Source organism: Musca domestica, unplaced genomic scaffold (genome assembly GCF_030504385.1).
Source record: "Musca domestica strain aabys unplaced genomic scaffold, Musca_domestica.polishedcontigs.V.1.1 77, whole genome shotgun sequence".
Classification (NCBI taxonomy): Eukaryota; Metazoa; Arthropoda; class Insecta; order Diptera; family Muscidae; genus Musca; species Musca domestica.
In genome coordinates, this window is record NW_026712400.1 from 1619297 (window position 1) to 1635837 (window position 16541).

Genomic DNA, 16541 nt, shown 5'->3' on the forward strand with positions numbered 1-16541 from the left:
AGTTAAGGCAGTGATTTTCCGGAAGTTAATTATATTTTTCTTTCATATATATTTTATTTCGTAGGTAAAGTAACCGGGTTAACCCAATTAATTGGGAAATCAAAATAAATTAGATTATAGCAAAAAAAAAATTAAATCAATTGTGGGTGATGAATTTTCAGGTTAACCCACGTGGAGATTTATATGTAAACGGTCTATTAGGAACTCTGGCCACTTGCGTTTCCTGGTAAAGCTTTAGGCGTAAAGAAAAGATCTGAACAATTTTTCTACCCACAGTTGTACGACTACAACTAACTAAGACGACAAAACAAGGCCTATATAAGGTCGGCTAAAAATACTAAAATTTAACAATACATTTATTTGTTCTGGAACTTTTGGAATTTGACTTTCTTTCAATTAAAATGTTATGTTTTTGAAGGCAACCTCATTTTTTGAGCTAGCGACAAAAAAAATCTTTAACTTTGAAATTCAAAATTTTGTTTAAAAAAAATCAAGTTAAGGCTGACAACATTGGTATCTATCGGCAGGTCTTAGCGACTACTTTGATTCCATCACTAATTTACCGACAACTTTCGTTAATTACCGAAATTATAAGCGTTTTAATTTTACCAATTTTTTTCGGCAACTCCAAAAATCAAAGAATTCCACTACAGATGGTCTTACTGGCCGACCTTGCATAGGCCTTGAACTTAAATGGCCAATATAGCAGCCAGATTCGAACTGAGAACAAACTATCTTATTCGATTCGATAAAAAAATCGATCGAAATGAATTTTTAAAATGCTCTATTTGGACTTTCTTGAAATTTTGAAATAACTCAAAAAAGTCAAGCCCAACAGGGTCTTCTTTCCCGCTAATTATTCCAAGACATTTTAAGATGCAATTCAATTTTTAATTTAATTTTAATTGTAATTCGCAAAATTTAATTTTAAATTCGAGAAGACTATTTGTTATTCGAAAATTCCCAATAGAATTTCCATTTGTAATTCGAAATATTACAATTGTAATTTGAGATATTCATTTGCTACTCGAAAAATTCCATTTTAAAATTCGAAATATTTCATTTGTAATTCGAATATTTTTTAAGCGAATATTTCATTTGAATTTCGAATCATTTTATTTGTAATTCGAAAAAGCAAATATGAAGCCAATACAAAAATATGTTGTTTCGAATTTCAAATGAAATTTGAATTACAAATGAAATATTTCGAAACTAAAATGAAATTTTACGAATAACGAATGGTATTCTCGAATCGAAAATAAAATGTTGCAAATATCAAATTGAATACAAAAATTACGATATACAAAAGGAATTCTCAAATTTCAAATAAAATTTTTCATATTGCAAATATACAAAAGGAATTCTTGAATTTTAAATAAAATGTTTCGAATTTCATCTGAAAAATTGTAGTTCGAAATCAAAAAAAAAAAAAAAAAAAACATCTCCGATTCTCAAAACAACAATGTAAACAATTTGATTGGCAAAAAAAATTGGAAAATTTTTTAACTAAACATTTTCAATTTGGATCAGCCAAAATTGGAACATGTCAAAAATTATTACAAAAAAAAAAAAGACTAGTTCCACACTTGACTTTCTTGCAAAAAATGTTCTTATAGCTCACATTTATAGCCTGAAATATGACGTCTTTTGAGGGCCTCGGATTTCCAGCCATTAACAAATCTAAAATAGCCATTACCATCATATTGTGGCACAAATGTCTTCAGGCTTATACTGACATAAAATTCTTATTTGTTTTCTATCGCTGGACTTAAAGACTTCAAGGAACGAATGTTGTATCATAATGAGGAATTTAAACCAGAGTCGACCAAAATGAGACCAGACCCAACAGCATGTGTGTGGGAAAAAGAAAATGTTCATGAGAATGTATTAGTGAATTGTTTGTTTGCCCTGTGTGTTATGCTTCTCGCGCCCATTCGTGCCATATGCCTGTGAATATCCAAACAACTTCGTCAACACATTCGTAAAATTACTGACGTTGAATACTTGTTATCTAAAAAAAAATATATAGAAATGGATTTTTTTTTTTTCTCCACTCAAATCAACGATAGTTAAAAATATTTTTTTTGGAAAATATTGCGTCAAAAAAAATTAGATATCCATTTTTTTTTAATATTTGTTGCGTTCCCGTACCTTTCAATGGTGGAAATAGTAAAAGAGAGCACTTTTGCTCTGTGAGAGCAGGAAAATGATCAAATTTGCCAAAATAAACATTTCAGCAAATCCGAAGCTGGCAACCAAGCTACTATTTTTTTTACCATTTTGGGTGTGTTCTCTTTGATTTGCCAGTAAGTTTTTCAAGTAAAAAATTGTAAAACTAGTACAACATAGTTCCATATGGGGGGTCCTGGAACACAGTATATAATAAAATTGTGCATACACAAGGATGTTATAAAAGTTTTTATTTCACCTTTTCAATGAACAAGAATTGATATCCTGGTCGAATCTGATTTAAACTAAACTGAAGCAGCATTTGTTTTAGGTTGTGCGGCAGGAGGGAACATTTGTACACCTATATTTTGTCAGATCAGTTGCCAAATTGTCACTTTATTACTTCTTGCCTACTAAGATCAGTTTTTCAAAATCACTCCTAATTTCAAAATCATTTTATCTGTATTAATTCGATAATTTGGTATAAAGTGCAATTCAGGGAAACATTTATTCTTTTATTTTCAAAATAATTTTTATTTGTCCCCTTCTTTATTTCCTCAGCCAATTGTCTCTTTTTCTTCTAAACAAATACTGCTGTAATTTTTGCCTTTACCCACCACTCCAGCCCAGAAATAACTTCACTTTTCAAGAAAAAAAAACAACAACAATTGCAAGATCCGCTTAAAAACAATAAACTATCAAGGAAAAGAAGAAAGAATACAAAAAAAAATATATATTATATATAAATAAAAATGAAAAAAAAAAACACTCAAACACCGCATAGCAGTGTAGACCTCATTGTAGACTAAATATTGAAAAAAAATAATGCAAAATAAAAAAAAAAAACAAAAAAAAATTGCTAACAACATTTTGAAGCAAAGAAGGCCGAGAAATAAAAACAAGATAATATTATTATTATAATAAAAAAATAATGTACCTTAGTTAAAAAAAAATGCATACAAAATAAAAAAACAATATACAATGTTACTGTTTAATGATTTTTCTAACTTAGTTTACCTCCTTTGAAACAAAACAAAAACAAAATAAAATCATATTCTTTTGTAGTTGACAAAAAAAAAAGAAAACACGAAAAAAAGCCAGAAAAAATTATGCAAAATAAAAGTTTTATTTTTTTATATACATATATATGAAAATACATAGTAGAATTGTTATTAGATGATATAATTAATTAATGAATTCATTAGAATGAATTTAGTTTTCATGCTTTCTTTCTTTTATTCCGGGGAATTCAGTTTCAGTTTTTTGGGGATTTTTTCCCAGACCTCTTCAGTTGTAGAAAGTTTTGCGTTTCATTCTAAAAAAGTAAAAAAAAAAAGAAAACCCAACAAAGAAAATATGGAAAAAATCCGAACAAAACAAAGCAAACCATTAGAACACAACCGCAAGAAGTTATAAAACAAACTAATCACAAGAAATATATATTGTTAAAGAAATGATAATAAAAACAAACAAACAAAAGAAAAAAACAAAAACATCATAATAATTGATTATAAATAAAAGATAACACACATACATACATACATAAAATAATAATTTTCTAAACCTATCCAGAGAAAGAAAACGAATGAAAACAACCACAAGGAGAAGAATGAATAAAAAAAGAAATACTAACAAAGAAGAAAAAAAAAAATGCAAAAAAAAAAACGAAACGACAAAAATTGAAAGATGAAACAAATTCAAGTAGTGTGTAGTAGTGCAAAAACAAAAACGTATTTGTTGTTAGTTTAAATTTTAGAAAAGTTTTATTTTTCATCAAAATATTAATTGTTTTGCTATATTATTATTATTATTATGATTATTATCACTATTATTATTTTTCTATTATTCTAATTCTAATTTTTACTATTCGATTTAGTTGTGAAACATAGAAGTTTTTATTTTATTTTTTTTTTCAAATGAAACTATAGCTATTACAATTAATTATTATTTTGTTTAAATAATTATAAGTAACTATTATTATTTTGTTGAATAGAAAAGCCGAAAAGAAAACAATAAAAACAAATATTGTAATTTGAGACAAAAAAAAAAAAAAAAAAAAAACTACAGTTGTTTTAATAATGTTCTCACAGGAATGTCAAAGGAACAGCGGTAAGGAAATGGGGAAAGTGGGGTGGAATCGATTATTTGGCAATCTGTCATTGTTTGGCATAGATAGCCTATGCTTAATGAAATTTAATTCGAAACCGTATAATACATATTAAAGCTTCATATAATTACCATATATTTTTATACCCTCCACCATACTATGGAGGGTATATTAACTTTGTCATTCCGTTTGTAACTCCTCGAAATACTCATGTCAGACCCAACAAAGTATATATATATTCTTGATCAGCGTAAAATTCTAGCCATGTCCGTCTGTCTGTTGTAATCACGCTATCTTTCGAACGAATTGAGATAGAAGGCTTAAATTTTGCACACGTGCTTATTTTTCCAGCAGGCATGTTAAGTTCGTAAATGGACCAAGTAGGTCCACGTTTTCATATAGCCCCCATATATAAGTACCTCCCGATACTCGGTATTTTGTTGATTTTAGCGACATTATTCACCGGAATTTTTTCAACTTTGGTATTTGAAGTTCGAAATGGATACTACAGCCTATGACAGAAAATTATCTGTGCAGGTCCACGTCATCATATAGCCTCCATACAACGGTACCTCCCGATATTCGGTATTTTGATGATTTTAGCGACATTATTCACCAGAATTGTTGCAAATTTAGTATTTGAGATTCGTAATGGATGCAGGTACAGGTCTTCGTAGAGGCTCCATATATCAGTACCTCCCTAGTGTTCGGTTGGTACAATACCCACCGAAAATTTTTGAGATGTCGTATTTGACGTTCGTAATGGATGATATAGCCTGTGACAGAAAATTGTCTATGCTGGTCGAGGTCTTCGCACAGCTTCGATATTACTGTACCTCCCTATATACTATATTTTGAGGATTTTAGCTATGTTATTCACCATTTATTTCAAATTTCGAATTTGAATATGGTATTGGCTTATGACAAACAAGGCCTATGTAGGTCCACGTCGTATAGACCCCAATATAACGGCTATATTTTTAAAATTTTAACAGAATTTTTTAAGGACTTTATTTTTTGAAAATTTCCAAATTCGTTCCAGATGGTAGAGGGTATTCAAAGTTCGGCCCGGCCAAACTTACTGCTTTTTAACTTGTTTTTTAATGAGTTAGGTATACTAAGTTCAAGACCATTTATGGTGTTGTTGTCTTAAGTTTGTAGCACATAGGTATGATGCTCTGAGACTAACCTGCACAAAATTAATGTCTGAAAAAGAGCTCTGCCGATCAGTTACTTTACTTATTTCACAGGTCGAAATTTATAAAATAAAAGTAAAAAAGCAGTTCGGCCGAACTTTTAATACCCTCCAACGTTTGGAAGAAACTTAAAATTTTTCAAAAAAAAAAAAAAGAAAAGAAAAACAGTAAAGAAAGTCTTAAAGTCGGGCTGGGCCGACTACACCACTCTGCTAATTTAGTAGAGCTCCACATAACAATTAAAAGTTTTTATGGAAGACTTCAATCATGCACGCTATGATTATAATTATAATTTAAAGTTCAAAGGACGAAATATGCCGAAGCATTTGTATCCTTTAAATTCGGCCTTGTATTGCCCATTTTATATATATGGGAGCTATATCCGAATCTAAACCGATCTTGATAAAATTTGGCAAAAATATTTCTGCATTTGATATTTGATATATTCCCCTGATTATCGTTGTTACCGAGTGCATATTACGACTGTGGGTAACAAATATAACAAATCGGATGAACAATATATATGGGAGCTATAGCTACATCTGAATCGATCTTCACCAAATTTGACATAATAGCTTCTAGACTCAATTCGGTCGTATGTGCCAAATTCCATCCAATTTGGGCAAATATTAGACGTTTGATGCACAATATGAAATCGGACGAGGTTATATATGGGTGCTATATCCAAATCTGAACCGATCTCGATAAAATTTAGCAAAGGTATTTCTGAGCTGTATTTGATATATTTCCCCAAGTATTGTTGTTACAGAGTGCATATTACGGCTGCGGAGAACAAAAATAACAAATCGCATGAACAATATATATGGGAGCTATAGCTATATCTGAATCGATTTCGATCAAATTTGGCATACTTATTTTCAGACCTAATTTGGGTGCATCTGCAAAATTACATACTATTTGGGCTGATATTACACGTTTGGTGCACAATTAAAAGGCAAATCGGACGAAGATATATATGGGAGCTATAGCTAAATTTTGACCGATTATCTCCAATTTCAATAGGGTTCGTCTTTGGGCCAATCAAATGTTGTTTGGAAAATTTCATCTTAATCGGATTATAAATGCGACCTACATTTTGTTCACAAGAATACATGGCCATACGGACGGACGGACAGACATGCATAAATCAACTCAGAAAGTGATTCTATGAATAGCCTCAAAAATAACTATGGGTCTATCTCGTTTCCTTTTGCTTGTTACAAACAAATGCACAAAGACAATACCCTTACCACTATGTGGTGTAGGGTATAAAAATAAGCAGTAAAAAAACTAAAAAAGCAGCTAAGTTCGGCCGAGCTTTTATTACCCTCCACCATTTGGAAGAAACTTGAAAAATTTAAAAAAAAACAATTAATAAAAAAATTCCGAAAACTACCATTTAAATAAAAGCCGTCATATGGGGACTATACATAGGCGGAAGTGCCCATTACGAACTTTAAATACGAAATTCGAAACAACTCCGTTGAATAATGTCTCTAATATTATCAAAATACCGAATAAAGTTGCCGTTGTATGGGGGCTATATTAAGAGGTGGATGTGCCGAGACAATTTTCCGTCACAGGTCTTAGTACCCATTTCGAATTTCAAATACGAAATTTGATGCAATTCCGGCGAATAATTTTGCGAATATCTTGGGAATACCAAATATCTCGGGTTAGTGTTATATGGGTGCAATACTAAAACGTAGACCTATATAGATAATTCTCTTCCAGGGGGTAAGTAAAGAGAATTCCTTGTGCGGATTTTAAGCAAATTCCATTGAAAAATGTGGCTAAAATCATCAAAATACCGAATAGCGGGAGGTACAATTGTAGGGGCATATACGATATCGTAGACCTATATAGACAATTATTTTTCGGGGGCTAAAGTAGTCAAGAAGAACTCCTTGTGTAGAATTTCATACAATTCTATGAAAAATATGGTTGAAATCGTCAATATAACCAATAACGGGGGTACCGTTATATGGGGACTATACGATATCATGGAAACATATAGAAAATTCTCTTCCAAAGAGTAAAGTACCCTAAAATAATTCCTTGTGTAGAATTTCAGACAATTCCATTGAAAAAATGTGCCTAAAATCATCAAAATACCGAATATCGGGGTTTACCGTTATTGGGGGCTATACGATATCGTGGACCGATAATCCCATCTTCGAACTTAACCTGCCTGCAGACAAAACACAGGTCTGTGCAAAATTTTAGCTTCCTATCAACAGACGAACAGGGCTAAATCGTCTTATATTTTTACGCTGATCAAGAATATATATACTTGGTTGGGTCTGAAATTATTTTTTCGATGAGTTATAAACGGAATGACGTACATGGTGGATATAACATGTTAAAAAATATAAGTCAGTTTTGTCTACAGATGTATACCCTCACCCATGTTGGATTGTTTAAATAATTTTGACATCTGCTATGATTATTCAAATTATTGACCCTCTAATTGGGTAATTGTTCAAAATCTGCAAGTCCCAATGTTTTTACCACTGACAGGTCAGATGTGAAAAAGTAGCTCCCCCACAAAGGGTCAGCATTTTGAATAGTTATAACTCTAATAAAATCTTAAATAAGAGTCTGATTGTGTTCAAATTTTACACATCCCAACACAAGATCTGGTGTGAATAATCGATCCACTCCTTTTGGTACCTTCCCCTCAATGGGTCGAAATTTTGAATAACCATTAAGCTCGTACTACGCGAAATTAGTATCCGATTCTTTTCAAACTGGGAATATCGCAATATTTCTATAAATATAAGATATGTTTTGAAGATGGATCATGTCGGACAACTACCTCCCCTACAACGGGAAAGGGAGCTATACAAAGGTGTTGATCTGCATGAAAAATTTTGTGTCATAGTGTCATGTGTACGAACTTCAAATATCAACTTTGAAAAGAATTCGGTGAAAACTTTGGCACAAATTATTAAAATACCGAATATCTGGAGGCATAGTTATATGGGGACTATGCCGTAAACTAGGACCTATGTGGAGCACACAAACTGCGAATTTACAGCAAATTTAGGATTAAATTATGAATAAAACAACCAAAAGTCCTTATATATGGTGGTAGAGTATAGTGGATATATCAAAACGTGGACCTATATTTTACCATTTTCAATACCAAATGATCTGCAGACCTAAACACACATCTGAGTCAAATTTTTATCAACCTACTATATTTTGTTTGGAAGTTCAAGTGATAATGGAATGCGCCGAGTTTGAAAGGATTCAGATGCTCGCGTTTTATGATCTTCATGACTACTAAACATTTTGACCCGTTGTGGGGAAGGTACCAGAAGGAGTGAACCGATATATCCCACCTTCACACAAGATCTTGCGTTAGTAAAAATATTGGGATATGTGAAATTTGAAGAGAATCTGATGCATATTTCACAATTTATAAGAGTTATAATTATTCCAAATTTGGAGTCTGTGTGGGGAGGTACTTGATTGAGTGGTTCGATATTATTCATTTTTCATTATGATTTTCAAGGATTGCAATTAAATTATTTTCTTTGAAATTTTTGACTATTTGTGGCGGAGGTACCAGAAGGAGTGGACCGATGTTGCCCATCTCAGAACTCGATCTAAGTTTTAAAATAATATTACAATATTATTTTAATTTCATGTACTAAGTTTGGATCAGATCGAATACTCCCTTCGATAGTTATCGTGCGCACCAGCCAGTCTAGACAGAGAGTCCTATGGCCGTATCAAATGATAAAAACCCTCAGTAGCCACATGACTGAGGGTATAATTAACAAGATATATTGAACCTTGCAAGTGTATAACACTACGAACCAGCAGTGATGGTCATCAGTTTTATGTGAAGATGTTTCGATTTGTTTACTTTCGATATTTTCTAAGCTACCAGACTTTTTTACAATTTTTTTTGGAATATTTAATTGCAATTAAATAAAAATAATATCTATATCAGACTAAGATTAGTTATGAACATAGCTGAGATCGGAAAAATGCTAAATAAATAAGCGATTTTTATCACACCCCAAAAATATTAGATTTTGCTTTAAGAGGGAATATATCGACCTATTCTTAAAGAAATTTAAGAAGTATGTCCGTTTGGTGGTGTAAAGATTTGATAAGCTAACATTCATATGCTGATGGCATATATCCGTCGGTTAATCGAATGACAGTTTTCAGTTATGTTTTTTACTCATTACAGAGCTAAACGCACAATGGATTTGAAAAAAGATTTCTTATTGAAATTAACAAAAGCAACGTTTAAAATTGTAGCATACCTTTAGGCGTTTTTATGAACAGTACTGGGTGTTTCATGCATTTCTAAATTATAAATGCTAACTTCCTCGAAAAATTTAAAAATAATGTAAATACAAGTTTTTATTATTTTTACGTAGTATTAACATCTATACGATATAAAAATATTTTGAAACTAATTATATATTCTTCAACAACCACCACAACGATTTTGATTAAGTCAAATAATGCCATATAAAAACAATTTGTTTGTTGCGCAGTGTACATTTTTTATACGACAATTATCAGCAATGTAGAACAAAGCTAGTCAACAAAATGAAATTTCGTCAATGCTGATAAAAGCCACAACTTTAGCCCCCCAATGTAGTTCATTTCACTGCTTTTATTTTGCTTCATATATCTATAAAAATTGAGATTAGAAAGTAGTTCACATAAATATCTGTGAAATGAATTAATAAATATTATTTACAGCTTCTGAAAGCGAAAAAATTTATTTTGTATATGCAACAATGAATGTATAATAACAAGGTAAAAAGTATCAGTCGGATTTGGCGACAGATGTATACCCTCAGCCAATGTTCGATGATTTAAATATATGTTGACGTCTGTTATGATTTTTCAAATTGTTGAGCCTCAATGGAGTAGGTAATATTGTCCATTTCGTATCAGACCTAAATAAATCTGATACAAATATTTCGACATGCAAGGTCTGGACTATATTAGATAGGTGATAAGTTTTATAATATGTTAAAATGTGCGTGATTTACCTCATATAATCGACCGAAATATTCTATTTTCATATTTCTAATAAAGATAAATATATTGGTATGGGCAAAATTACGAGAAAATCAGTAAGGTTTCTGGTTGAGAGAAATATTTAAATATAGCAGCTTGTAAAGATTCGCTGACTTGTTTCGCAACTTATGACTGATAAAATTATTGAAAATTGTGACTCTTTGTGGGTGAGGTACCGGAGAGGATGCGCAGACACATATCATCTTCACAACAGATGTTGTGTGTGACATTTGAGGAGAGTTGGATGCTCATTTCGCTACCAGAAGAAATGGTCCGATCTCTACCATCTTTACAAGAGATCTTGTGCTGATGTACATTTTAAGATGTCCTAAATCTGAATGAAATCTAATATCAATTTTGCATTTTATATGCTTTGTGGACATTCAAACTTTTGAGTCTAAGTGGGCGGAGGTACCAGACCTATTATCCCATTCTCACAGCAGATCTTGTATTAGTAGAAATAATGGGATGTGTGAAATGTGAAGATAACCGGATGTTTTTTTTTTTTGGAATTTGTGATCGTTTTTATTATTCAAAACTCTGGCCCTTTGTGGTGGAGGTACCACAGGTAATGGTCCGATCTCAGACATGTTTTTTAACAGATCTTGCGTTGAGGGAAATATTGAGATGCGTTTAATCTGAATGGAATCGGATGTTAATTTCGCGTTTTATGAGCTTCATAGATATTCAAAATTTTGACCCTTGGTGGGGGAGGTACAGAAGGAGTGGACCGATATATTCCATCTTCACACCTGACCTAGCACTAGACCGTGCAGTAAATTATTTTCTTTGAAAATGTTGACATTTTGTGTGGGAGGTACCAGAAGTAGTGAACCGATATTGTCCATCTATGAACTAGATTTAAGTTTGACAATGATATTACGATGTACCAAGTTTGATTCAAATCGTGTCGATAGGTATCGTGTGCACCAGCCAACCAGATAGACGGATGGACGGATGCCCTTACTTTAAACGTTCTGAAACGGATTTTGTCCAAACGTTTTGGCCGTATCAAATGATATATACCTTTTATAGCCATATGACTGAGGATATAACCAGTACGGACGGGACGGCCGGAGGTAACAACAAGTTAAAAAGCACTAAGTTCGGCCGTGCCGAACTTTTAATACCCTCCACCATTTGCAACGAATTTGGAAATTTTTAAAAAATAAAATCCTTAAAAAATTCTGTTAAAATTTTAAAAATACCGAATATAGCCGTTATATTGGGGTCTATACGACGTGGACATACATAGGCATTGTTTGTCATAAGCGGTGAATAATGTAGCTATAATCACCAAAATATCGTATATAAGGAGGTGCCGTTAAATTGGAGCTGTGCAAAGACCTGGACCAGCATAGACAATTTTTTGTCACAGGCTGTAGCATCCATTACGAACTTCAAATACCACATTTCAAACAATTTCGGTGGGTATTGTACCTAAAATCGTCAAAATACCGAATATGGGGAGGTACTGATATATGGGGCCTATACGAAGACCTGGACCCGCACAGACAATTTTCTGTCACAGACTGTAGTATTCATTACGAACTTCAAACACCAATTTCGAAACAATTCCGGTGACTAATGTCGCTAAAATCATCAAAATACCGAATATTGGGAGGTACAGTTATATGGGGGCTATACGAAGACGTGGACCTGCACAGACAATTTTCTGCCTTAGGGTGTAGTATCCATTTTGAGCTTCAAGTACCAAATTTGAAACAATTCCCGTGAATAATGTCGTTAAAATCACCAAAATACCGAATATCAGGAGGTACCGTTATATGGGGGCTATACGAAGACATGGACTTGCACAGACAATTTTCTATCTTAGACTGTAGTATTCATTACGAACTTCAAATACCAATTTTCAAACAATTCCGGTGAATAATGTCACTAAAATCATGAAAATACCGAATATAGGGAGGTACTGATATATGGGGGCTATACGAAGACGTGGACCTGCACAGACAATTTTCTGTCTTAGGGTGTAGTATCCATTTTGAACTTCAAATACCAAATTTGAAACAATGCCAGTGAAAAATGTCCCTAAATCATCAAAATACCGAATATAGGGAGGTACCGTTATATGTGGGCTATATGAAAACGTGGACCTACATGACCCATTTACGAACTTAACCTGCCTACTGGAAAAATAAACATGTGTGCAAAATTTTAGCCATCTATCTTAATTCATTCGAAAGATAGCGTGATTACAACAGACAGACAGACAGACGGACAGACAGACAGACAGACAGACGGACATCGCTAAATCGACTTAGAATTTTACGCAGATCAAGAATATATATACTTTGTTGGGCCTGACATGAGTATTTCGAGGAGTTACAAACGGAATGACAAAGTTAATATACCCTCCATAGTATGGTGGAGGGTATAATAAATATATTAATGCATAACCTACTCTTTATTTTATATTTTGCAGAGCTACCAGTAAGAAATATACGTTTGTATTGAGTATTGGGAATTATGCCAACTATAATCGTTGGTTAATGCCTGTTACACCTTTAGAGCGGTTAAATATAGAAAATTGCAACACGTCTGTTAAAAAAATATATACATTGGGAAGTATGGCCATATGGAAGCGCTACTTATATATTATGAACTAAACATACATTTTTGAAGACAATTTCGTTCAAATATTATGATTATTGATTATTCCAAACTTTGAATCTTTCTCGGCGGGGTCTCAGAAAAATATTTTTATTTTTTCTTCAAGATAACAATAACAACAAAGATTCGGCTGGGGCCTAATGGAAAATATTTAGAGAGGCTTATTGCAATATAATTTGTTCGTTTTGTTGCCACTTTTGACTAGATACATAAACATTCAATATGTTATCTTCCATATAGGCATGCTTCTGTAAATATATTAATGCATACACAATTTTGTTTCTGAAAACAAGTGGTCTACCTTGCAAACGCATGCTATCAAACCAAGCTTGTAATGGACATTATATCATACGCTGTTCATTTGTGTTGTTGTTTGTGTACACAGACTTTAAGTGAAATTGTGTGCGTAATACATTTTCACATAAAGTCAGTGTACACAAATAACAACGACATTCCGTCATCGTCGTCGTCATCATCCTCTTCAACACACACATCATGTTGCAGTTGTCAGACTAGAAATATTGAACTTGAGCTTGAAACAGAAACCTGAGCATTGTGATGAATTGTCAGACAACCGCAACCAGTTTCAACGAAACAAGGAAGTAAAGCATGACCAATGAAATGCTGAGGAAAATAATATTCCAACTCAAAATAGTATTGTTTACTTTTTGATTTCCAAATAAACAAAATTAAAAAATTATCAACTTTCATGAAAATATTTATTAAAAAGGTCTCAGTGAGAAGAAAATTACACCAATAATGACGATTTATTTTAAAAATCGGTAATACAACGGAAGGTTTTATTGAAAAATATCCATCAAATATACTGTAATATGATATTTTTGGTTCTCAGGATTTTTCGGATACACCGATTTTTTTGAAACATTCGGTTTCTTAAGAAGAAATTAGTCTCAGGATATTTGAGCTTGAATTGGCTGGGTCTGGCAATCCGTATTTATAAAAATGTTCTTATCACACTTAGATAAAAATTAAATTAATTAATTAGTCAAATGGTACTTCCCTCACAAAGGGTCAAAATTAAAAACAAAAAGTTACAACGTATCAGTCAGGTTCGCCGACAAATGTATAACCTCAGCCAATGTCCGATTATTTAAATATATTTGGACTTCTGTTATGATTGTTCAAATTGTTGACCCTCTATGGAGTGGGTTTTGAAGGAGTGGGCCAATATTACCCATTTCGCCTCGAAAATTTGAAGACAATCGGACTCTTACATTACATTTTAAAAGAGTTATAATTTTTCATTTTGTCCTTCCGTCTGTCCTTCCGTCTATGTATTCTTGTTAACAAAATGCAGGTCGCATTTATTATCCGATTGAGATGAAATTTTGCAAACAATATTTGTTTGGCCCAAGGACGATTGAAATAAGTGATAATCGTATCAGATTTAGATATATTCATATATATCTTCAACAGATTTCGGGTTAATTGTTCACCAAATGGACATATGTTTCATCCAAATTGATATTTAAGTCCCTCACATTCGTAATATGCATTCGACAACAATGATATTTGGTACAATATATCTTATGGAGCCAATTTTTTCCGAGAAAGGCTAAGATTTGGATGTAGCTCCCATATTAGGATATATATATACATCCAAATCCGATTTCAGGTTTATTGTGCAAATTTGGGCTGATATTAACTAAATGGGCTCGACTCCGATATACATTTTTTAATATAATCCTTCTCGAAGTGATATCATGCACTCAATTGCAATTTTATTTGGTATTAAAGTTCAAAAGGTCTTCGTCAAATTTAGTGAAAATCAATACGGAATTGGATATGCCTTCCATGTATTAGTTCCCTCTGAACCCAAACTATAATTGCTCTAAAGCCAAATGTTGTTATGATCTACTTCAAATTAATTATCGGCTCGTATTAGGGTCTGAGCTCGAACCCATAGCTACTATAACAGATCATTGCCTGTATAGGTTCACTTTCTGCCATTTTTCGGTACTCTGACGTATGGTGTAGGGCATAAGGCATTACCATATTCAAATTCGAAACTTGAAATAAACGGCGAATAATGTAGCTAAAATTATCAAAATATTGTATATAGGGAGGTACCGTTATATCGGAGCTGTGCGAAGACCTGGACCAACATAGACAATTTTCTGTCACAGGCTATAGCATCCATTACGAACTTCATATACGACATTTCAAACAATATCGGTCGGTATTGTACCTAAAATCGTCAAAATACCGAATATAGGGAGGTATTGATATATGGGGCCTATACGAAGACCTGGACGTGCATAGACAATTTTCTTTTCCATTACGAACTCTAAATATGTAATTTGAAACAATTCCGGTGAATAATGACGCTAAAATGATCAAAATACCGAATATCGGGAGGTACCGTTATATGGGGACTGTACGAAGACGTGGACCTGCACAGATAATTTTCTGTCTTAAGCTGTAGTATCCTTTTCGAACTTCAAATACCAAATTTGAAACAATTCTGGTGAATAATGTCGCTAAAATCATCAAAATACCGAATATCGGGAGATACCATTATATGGAGGCTATATGAAAACGTGGTCCTACATGGCCCATTTACGAACTTAACCTGCCTACTGGAAAAATAAACATGTTTGCAAAATTTAAGCCTTCTATCTCAATTGGTTCGAAAGATAGTGTGATTACAACCGACAGACGGACATCGCTAGATCGTCTTAGAATTTTACGCTTATCCAGAATATATACTTTGTAGGTTCTATTATGAGTATTTCGAGGAGTTACAAACGGAATGACAAAGTTAATATACTCTTCATAAAAATGAAATGTACTCGTTATCTGTCACTCAAAAAATAGTTTTGTTTCACTGTCAAACATCTCCATTTTTTTCTATTAACCACGAATCGTCGTACAAATGAACAACACTTGCAAATCATTGAGCTTTATTATCATTTTAAGCTAACTTTAATAGTCACATATTTTTGACTCATTTGGTACGTAAGTAAACAGAATTGCTTCTTCAACGATGTGCCATTTTAGCTCGATTTTCGTAAAAGTTTAAAATAATAACTCACACATCGTACGAATCAGCCGTTATTTTGCTGGTTTGCAAAATTCTAACATGAGGGAAATAATTTTGCCAGGACAAATTACAGAGTAAATTTTACTGGATACGTTACAGTACACACCTAATATGTTGTAGCCTGTAGGGTATACAGACGAATTAAAATAACTGTTGATTGTGACAGTCGTTTTTTGCCGGCAAATTCCGCTCGAATGTTGTTAAACGAGACCATAGAAGATATACTGTCGATTTCCACCCACAAAAAAAAACTTTAAATAGAGCGAGAATTGAGCAGCAAATTGAAGCTGTTGGCATTTAACGAATGAATTAC